The following is a 9,419-nucleotide window of genomic DNA, read 5'->3' on the forward strand; positions in this document are numbered from 1 at the left end:
ACGGCTGTGAAATCGATGGTAACAATTTTATCCTACGAGGTCAAAACTCTGAGCAAGGACGTAAGGGAGCTGTCGTCTTTGACTTTGGACATCACTTCTTTGGAGCCTATGCGGAGTAACCCGATGTTTGAACTTGACATATTAAACGAGTTGAAAGCGGTATCGGCGAACATGATACCAGCACCTAACGCAGATATTGCACCCATAGATACCTCCCCCAGTCTACATGCCGAACTCAACGCAGTAATGGCCACTAACCAAGACAATTCCGAATGGCGCATACTTGGCTCAAAAAGTATTTGGAAAGCTGATTGGAAGGACTACGACAGGCGAGTATCGCATCGGTCAATTCAGCAAAAACAAGCAAAGAAGCGCAAGAGACAGGCCCGACGTAATGAACGAAAACAAACACTTCGCCCAGCACCCCCGAATAGTAGCAAGGCAGATCCGACCGACAACGGGATTACAATGCACAATGGGTCCAGAGCCGTATTTACGAAGACAAAAATGTTTGTGCCTAAACCTTAAGCTTAAGATACATGGCGTCTTGGAGCAAGTTTGCCGAAGAAACCATTATTCTATCTCTTATGGTTCCTAACTTATATATATATTTTTTTTAAAGATTCATGTTAGGGTGATCCATGAATTTCAGTTTTCCTGAAATAATTTTTATTTCGTTTGTTTCTCGTAAATACTTTTTTCCGAGCACTTTTAGAACTATCAACGACGCATATTTTTTCCAAAGAGCTCAAAGTTCTAACTCTCATAGTTAAAAAGATATTGGCATTTTTCTTCGAAAAATCACTTTTTTTCAAAAAGTCATATCTCAAAAAAGGAGCAAATGGATTTTCAATCTCTCGGTTGTATTGGAAAGATCGTACTCTGTTCTATTTATGGTGAAAAAACTGCAGATACCTTTTTTGTTTAAAGCTTTTTATTGAATTTTGAAAATACGTTTTTTTTTTTCATGGAAAAGCAGTTGTTACTTTGAAAATCGATGAGATACAAACTTGTTTATGTTAACGTAAAAGCCTATCAAAGTTACATGTTTTACAATATCTTATCAACATTGTGCCTAAATGGTGATGACAGCATAAATAAACATTGGTTCTATAATGGAAAGAATGACCATTTACCAAGCTACTTTGATCTATCTAACAAAGACGAGTTGAATTTGCTTGAAGTGTGTCGTTTTTTATATGAAAATCTGTTTTTACTCAATACAATTTTATGTGTTGATTTTTTCACAATACTTTGTTCTGGGCACTTTTAGAGCAGCCAAAAACTCACAATTTTCTCGAAGACGCCAAGTTTGTATCTCATCGATTTTCAAAGTTACAACTACTTTTCCATAAAAGAACGTATTTTCAAAATTCTTTGAAAAGCTTTAAACAAAAAAAAGGTAGGGTATCACGCCACTTGGGCGGTGGCTTCTATATTCGTCTGTTTTCCACTATAACTTAATCAATTTTGAACCAATTGGCTTGAAATGTTGCACACGGGTAGATACTATACCTATCTTATGGCATTCCAAAAGTTGTGTCAATTGGTTCAAATTTGACTGAGTTATAGTGGAAAACAGACGAATATAGAAGCCACCGCCGAAGTGGCGCGATTCCCTACCTGCAGTGTTTTCACCATAAATAGAACAGAGTACGATCTTTGCAATGTAACCGAGAGATTGAAAATCCATTTGCTCTTTGGAAAAAATATGCGTCGTTGATAGTTCTAAAAGTGCTCGTAACAAAGTTTTGTCGGGCCGCCACCAAACCGGACGTCGCACAAGCAAGTCGCGACGCGACCCAACTCGCGACGTTTTGAATCATGTCAAAAGTAATGCGCATCCTTCTCGTTATTGTCAGCAACACAGCGCACTAGATGCGAAACAGTTGCAACACTTGTGGACCAAGAAAATGGCAATTTTCGATTGAATGGCTGTCTTGATTCCAACCGGATAGACAATATTTACGAGAGACAAACGAATTGAAAGTTTTTTTTTATCTATATTAAGATTTTTAGCCCTAGGCTAGTTCATCTCGGGAATCACGCTTTACTTCCCTTCCGAAGGAAGAACTCACATTTTGTGAGTTTGTCGGGAGTGGGATTCGATCCCAGGTCCTCGGCGTGATAGTCAAGTGTTGTAACCATCACACCTGGTCCGCTCCACAAATTAAAAGTTATTTCAGGAAAACTGAAATTCATGGATCACCCTAACATGAATCTTTTAAAAAAAATTAAGTTAGGAACCATAAGAGATAGAATAATGGTTTCTTCGGCAAACTTGCTCCACATAAGTTCTTTTACAACTTTGTAGAAAATTTTGTAAATGTACATGAAGCTATTAAAAAGCAGATGTGTGGATCAGCGAAACTAGATGGACCACCCTAATTTTACAATGATGAGAAAAAAGATCGAATAATAAGAAGAAACTTCCCCAAAGACACCATGTATCTAAAACTTATGGTTTAGGAGAAAACATTTTTGTCTTCGTAAATACGGCTCTGGACCCATTATGCAATGCGCGTACTAATTATAATCAACTAATTATAATGAACTACTATCGGATAGAGAACTTCTTGCGGCAGCGAAGGATCGTTTATCAAGACCGCCAACGAGCTATCGACCGTCAATCCAATTTAAACGAGAAGAAATTTTAAACCCATATCCATCGAATGAAGCACATCAGCGTCCCGTTGCAGTACCTCCCCCGAACCGGATGGCACAATGAACTTCATCAGCTGCAACCTGCGAAGCATGCGGTGCATGCAGTCATTCGTGTTTCTATAGAACTGACGGAACCTTCGAAGGTTGACAACGATCCAACAATAGAACTCGGTGAAGCTGAACTGGACTAATTTGGACAACTCAAATGAGTTGCATTATGAAAAAATCATTGCATAAAACTTTGTATGGAACTCGTTGCAAAACTCGATTTTTTCAGCACACTTCGTATTTATCCAACTCGGCAAGCCTCGTTGGATAAATGTACGACTCGTGCTGAAAACATCAACATTTTGAAACTCGTTACATAAATAACTATAAATTATGACAATTCACCGACAAGTTCAAACGCGAATAGCGTATTTACCATTAATTTCATCAGTTACAGAAATCCTAATTTATTGTCAAAATTTTAATCGCATGAAAAGCGCGATGAGCGAAATTCATAAAAATATTTTAAGCTCCGAAACAAGTTAGAATGACAGCGTTAAAGGTGAAGAATTTTTTGGTAGTAACTATAATGTTTTCCGTAGTGATCCTGATTTAAACTTGACACAACAAAAAAATCGGGAGGAGGAGTACTCGTAGCTTTTTCCTTCAATTTCAATTCCGAAGTCATTGTCTCACCCAAATTCAGAGAATTCAAACATGTGTGGGTTAAAGCTAATTTTAATGGTTTAATTTTCATATTTTAGCAACAGTTTACTTTCCCCCAGATCAAGTTTGTAAATCTACATACGAAGTCTTCTTCCATGCAGCGGAAGAAATCCTATCTAAGCTTCCGCCCGAATATAAAGTACACCTTTACGGTGATTTTAATCAGAACAGTGTCGATTTCATTCCAGATTTCGAAAATGAGAGTATCCTTCTACCAGTCATAGGGGAGAATGAAACATTGCAATTCATTTTTGAGAAGTTTGCATGCCTAGGTCTTAATCTAATCAATCATGTTAAAAACAGGCGAAATTGTCATCTAGATTTTTTTTATTGACAAACATTCATGAATACTTTTGCGTAAATCTTCAATGATTTTGTGGTGCCCGCTGATGCAAGTGAAGTGAACCATGGATCCAAAGCACAGGCAAATGGGAAAAGAGAGCGAGCAATGGCAGCAGTATTAGGCACCCTACACACTACTCAAACGGTTTGACCAACATTGACTCCGCCCCCAGGTTGGTGGTTGAGTTGGTGCTGTGTTTGACCGTGTGTAATGCTGTTTGACGAACCGATTTGGCAGTTCGTCAAACCGATTTGACGGTTGACGGTTTGGTCGGCAAAAATCAAACCAGTTTGATTTTACTCAAACCAACGGTGGGCGGAGCCAATGTTTGACGAACCGATCGTACCGTGTGTAGTGTTGTTGCACAAACATAGTGCGATTTCAAATGGGGGATGATGTTGGTGCAACCAAAGTGACATGTTGCTGCAACACGATTTGGCAGTTCGTCATACGGTTGCAGAAACATTCGCTGGTTCGACTAACCTGGGGGCGGTGGCAATGTTGGTCAAACCGTTTGACTGGTGTGTAGGGTGCCTTACGAGGATAAGACTCGTCGTATCGATGAAGAATACGAACGCCGGAAAGCTGAGATCGATGCGGAATACAAGGAGACTGCTAGGAAAATTAAGTTGGATTTCCTCGAAAGAATAGAGGCTGTAAAACGGCAATTTAGTCGCGGTGATTCGACGTTCAACAAACCCCCGACACCATCCGCCCGCACTACTGACCAACTAAGCAGAGTAGTTTCCATCCATTGACGAACAGCGTTTCAATCAATCGAGGTATCAGCAGAACTACACACCGAAAAAAGGCCATCACAGCAGGGAATACAATCATCCGTGTCAAAACATGCGTCATCGGTCTTAGCTGGTCAAATTGGATTTCATCATTCCGGTTCCCGACTAAATGTATCCAAATTACAAACCACTACGGCAGGCGCACTTGAAAATGAGACAATCAACAACATTTTATTATGCAAGATGCTCAATGAATGCCGACTCCGCCGAACAAAGATAGCTACAGAAAATAGAGTGCATGTGATCTTCGATCCTGGTGGGAGCTGTATCAGCAGAGGCGATTGTTCTTTCTCTCACTTTGTAATCGACAGTGTAGTAGCGCGTGCGGCGACGGTTGTTTTGCCGTTTCTAGTCAGCTAGTGAGAATCGTGTTTCTATTCCATGCGAAAGCGGCAACAAAACAATCAGCCCTGTTACCAGTTTTACGGGTGGGAGAATGTTGTAGATGAAATGTTCTGTAAAACTGGCAACACGGATTGACGTTTAAAGAGAATAATTGCAGAGTAGAAAATAGTAATACTGTTGGTAGGAGGTAGCATCTACGAAAAGCGTGAATTCAATACCAAAATGTACGTATTTATTCACTAGCGTTTAAGAAATATTTACTTCAAAAAATGAAATCAACAGCATCGAAGCTGCTACATCAAAAGGCTGCTGTCGATAGGTGTTCGTTCGTGCTCAAGAGAAATCCCGCCCCAACATACTTCGATGATTTTAATCGCCGAGTGAACAGTTTGCTGCAATGGAGTCGGCAGAACGTAGACTGCAATTGCTGGAAGAGCAAGGTGCACTATGGAGAAAATATTATGAAGATGAGGAGCGACGAATTGAAGAGGAATATCAGCGAAGTCTTGAAGAGATCGAAGCGACGTTCCGGAAAGCCGCCAAAGCAATAGAGTTGGAATTTTCTGCACGTAAGGAAGAAATAAAAAGGCAGTTTAGTGACGAAAGTGCTAGTGACAAATTACACAGTGAATCGAATGCTGGTCCTAGCAAACCACTATCTGTCTGCACTACTTCTTCACCAGTAGCAGGGTCCACTCAAAAGCCAACCGCAATAATAAAATCAAAATTTGTTCTGAATCGTTCGAGTGTTGCTGTGAACATTTCGCGCGAGGTTGTAAGAGCTCACAACAAGGAAGACGAAAACGACGAAATGCATGGGATCGTTTTATGGTATTGTTCTACCAACTGGCAGTGTGTAATCACTAGTTCAATTCGACAATCAACGATATCGCATTTCTGCCAATACAAATGTGAAACGTATGCCGGGTTGGTACAGTATGAGTTCTGCGATGGAGAGAAGATCATCAAGTTGATAATAGCGTCACTATTTTTGATTCACGATCCCGGTGGGACGTTTACAAGGAAGCGGCCCATGCGATTATGTTATACATTGGTACAGGCAAACTTGACCGAGTGTTGGTTTTATTGAATTATTCAGCGAATTACCAGTTTCACTGGGGGGAGCTGTTGTGGTAGTTTTTTAATTATAGTGAAACTGGCAACACTGAAGTTAGAAGGCATGGGAAAAATATAATTAGATGCATCTCTGTTTGTTTTTGACAACATCGGTGAGGAAAAGAGGGAAAACAACCTAATTTTGATAGAAAGCTCGGAGGGTCGAATCACATATACCAATCAACTCAGCTCGACGAATTGAGGTGATGTCTGTGTGTGTGTGTATGTGTGTTGTGTATGTGTGTGCGTATGTGTGTGTGTGTGGACAAAAAAACTAACATCACTTTTTGGCAGTAAATCTCAACCGATTTTAACGACCGATGGTTCATTCGACGCGGCATCTGGTCCCATTGTTTCCTATTGAAAATGGTTCAGATCGGTCCAGCCGTTCCGGAGTTATGGCCATTTAGGTGTTCCAGACCGGTACCCCACGAAGGGGCCAGATATGAAAATGCAACAAACCCATGCATGCGACCCATCAAACCACGGCATTTTCGATTATCTGATGAATGGGAAGTAGGAAAATAGTCTCATACTAAATTTGAACCGGTTGTCTCCGGAACCGGTTCCGCATGTCCCGCTGGAAGTGGCCAATTAAAAAAGTGAACCAAACCCAGGCATGCGACACATCAAATAGCGGCTTTTTCGATAACCAGATGAACGGTAAGCAGGAAAATAGTTTCATACCGTATCTGAACCGGTTGTGTTCCGGAACCGGTTCCAGATGTCCCATCGGATGTGACCATTTAAAAAACTAAACCAAACCTATGCATGCGACACATCAAATAGCGACTTAATCAATAACCAGATGAACGGTAAACAGGAAAATAGTTTCAGACCATATCTGAACCGGTAGTGTTCCGGAACTGATTCTGCATGTCCCGCTGGATGTGGCCAATTAAAAAAGTGAACCAAACCCAGGCATGCGACACATCAAATAGTGGCTTTTTCGATAACCAGATGAACGGTAAGCAGGAAAATAGTTTCATGCCGTATCTGAACCGGTTGTGTTCCGGAATCGGTTCCAGGTGTCCCAAAGGAAGTGACCAATTAAAAACTGCACCAAACCTAGGCATGCGACACACCAAATAGCGGCTTTATCAATAACCAGATGAATAGTAAACAGGAAAATAGTTTAAGACCATATCTGAACCACTTATACATTAAACTGACGAAGTTGAAGGGATGCATCCAGCTAAATGTGTCTGATGATGACCGAAGAATAGTAGGCCGAAGCGCGTCACGCTAAACAAGCTGCTTCCGATATTTGTCACCGACAATTACCAATCAATCCACAAATAACATATTTGAACAGGTTGTGTTCCGGAACCGGTTCCAGGTGTCCCGTCGGAAGTCGCCAATTAAAAAAGTGAACCAAACCCATGCATGCGAAATATCAAATCATCAAAAATGTTCGATAACGAGATAAACGGGCAGCAAGAAAATAGTATCTGACCACACCTAAGATACCAGCAATGTTGCAGAATCAGGATTGGATGCATCGCTGAAATTACGAAGGTGAGGTGAGCAAAATCGATGCAAGCGATAAATATGCGTAAAAGAACAAAATCTAGATAAAAATTCAAGCGATCTTGTTAAATCAAACCATTTTAGATTCCTGAGCCGTAATTATACAGTAGGATGGATCAACGTTGTATGGGAAAATTTAAATTTTATAGCATCAATTCCCTTTTGCGTCTACAATTACTGCGCATAATTTTGATGCAACTGGTTGAGCCCTCGTGCTCTGTAACACAGTTGAAATTTGAATGGGTTTTATTATGGGAAATTGCACTTGCTTTCAATTTTTTGTCAAATTTAACATGAATCGTATAACCAATGATAATAAAATAAAGGTTAAAGTGTGCAGAAATTTTTTTGCCGAAATGTAAATAATGATCGGCATCCAGTGCTAGTTAAGGTGGTCAAGCAGTCAACTGAGAGGTTTGATATTTTTCAGCTCTGCCTATTCGTTTAAACAAGTCGGCATCTGAGCCATCATTAAGTTTCCAAAATCGATTATGGCTTTGATAAATTCTTGCTTTTCTGAATAAGGCTGACACAAATTTCGATTTTCTCTTAAGTCAAATTAACTGTTATCGGTGAATAACAAAATATGACATTCTTGAGTTATTGATAACAGAATAAGAACAAATTTAGCTGTTTATGTGGCGATCAAAATAATGGTAGGTTTAGTTGTTCAAATTCAATTTTAAAATAATGGTAGATTCAGTTATTATTTGAAAGTAGCAGAAGAAAGGTAAAATGAGCTAAATATTTCTTTTTTTTTTCTTCAATAAAATTTAAGTTCATCAATCAATGTAAAAACAGATTCTTGGATCTACATGAACGGTAACTTTTACCGAATACTGGAAATTCTTTGCGATCAAACTAACTGCACATACATAGTTGGTCAGAGATTGCAAACAAACATTTTATTTGATAATGTTTATTCCTACATAGAGACTGATCTCTTCAGCGTAATGAAGATCAATGATTCAATACAACAATGTATCGGTATGAATATACAAAGCGACAACAGTACAAAACATTACATATCAAAGTGTAAAATTCGCACTCAAATTGACTGAGCATTGAGAGAGAAAATAGCAAAAATAAAAGCAATCTTGCTATTTGATGAAAACATTCGCGAAATGATGCGGTTTGCTTTCGACAACGAATACGTTTTCACCCATCCTCGCTTTATTCAATCAACCTCCCATACGAGTAGCACACGAACGGACTCAACACTAATCAGCATAGTTGACTCTTCCTTTTCGCCGTTGAGCCGTTGCGTTCTAACCAAGCATCTATTTTCATCGCTTTCGATGCTTTTCGACAGCTTATCGCAAAGCATCGTTGGCTGGAAGCTTTATTAGTATGGTATCGGTACATGCGAATGTTGCTTCTGTGTGCGTGTCGAGCGTTCATGCCGTAGCTTCGCAAACCAATCTATTCGGTATGGTTCGGCTGTTCGGGCGAGCGTGTGGCGGCACAGTCAGATGTGTGTAAAATCGTTTGTGATTTACATCATGTTCGTTCTGCCACCTCTTTGCTGCTGGTCATCGCTGATCAGTGCACAGTTCAATTGCACGCGATAAATATACAGTTGATGAGTTGTGATGAGCACTAGTGAGGTGATAATTTGCATCATTGAATAAAAGTTTATGTTGTACACAACTAGTAGAATTGATGTTTACATGTGCAAGAAGAATCCCACTACACCAGTGCCCTCCCTTCAGGTGTAAAGTGTCGTAAATACATTAACGAACAAACAAACAAACTAGTGCCCTACCCAGACAACCAGCAATCGTATAAGATGTTGTATAGGATGATAAAGTGGAGGTAATAAGCGTACATGCCTCCATTTAGGCGCATGTAAAATGTACGCATATCGCCTTCACTTTAACATCCTATGCAACATCTTATACGATCACTGG

This window comes from Aedes albopictus, chromosome 2 (assembly GCF_035046485.1).
Source record: "Aedes albopictus strain Foshan chromosome 2, AalbF5, whole genome shotgun sequence".
Taxonomy (NCBI): Eukaryota; Metazoa; Arthropoda; class Insecta; order Diptera; family Culicidae; genus Aedes; species Aedes albopictus.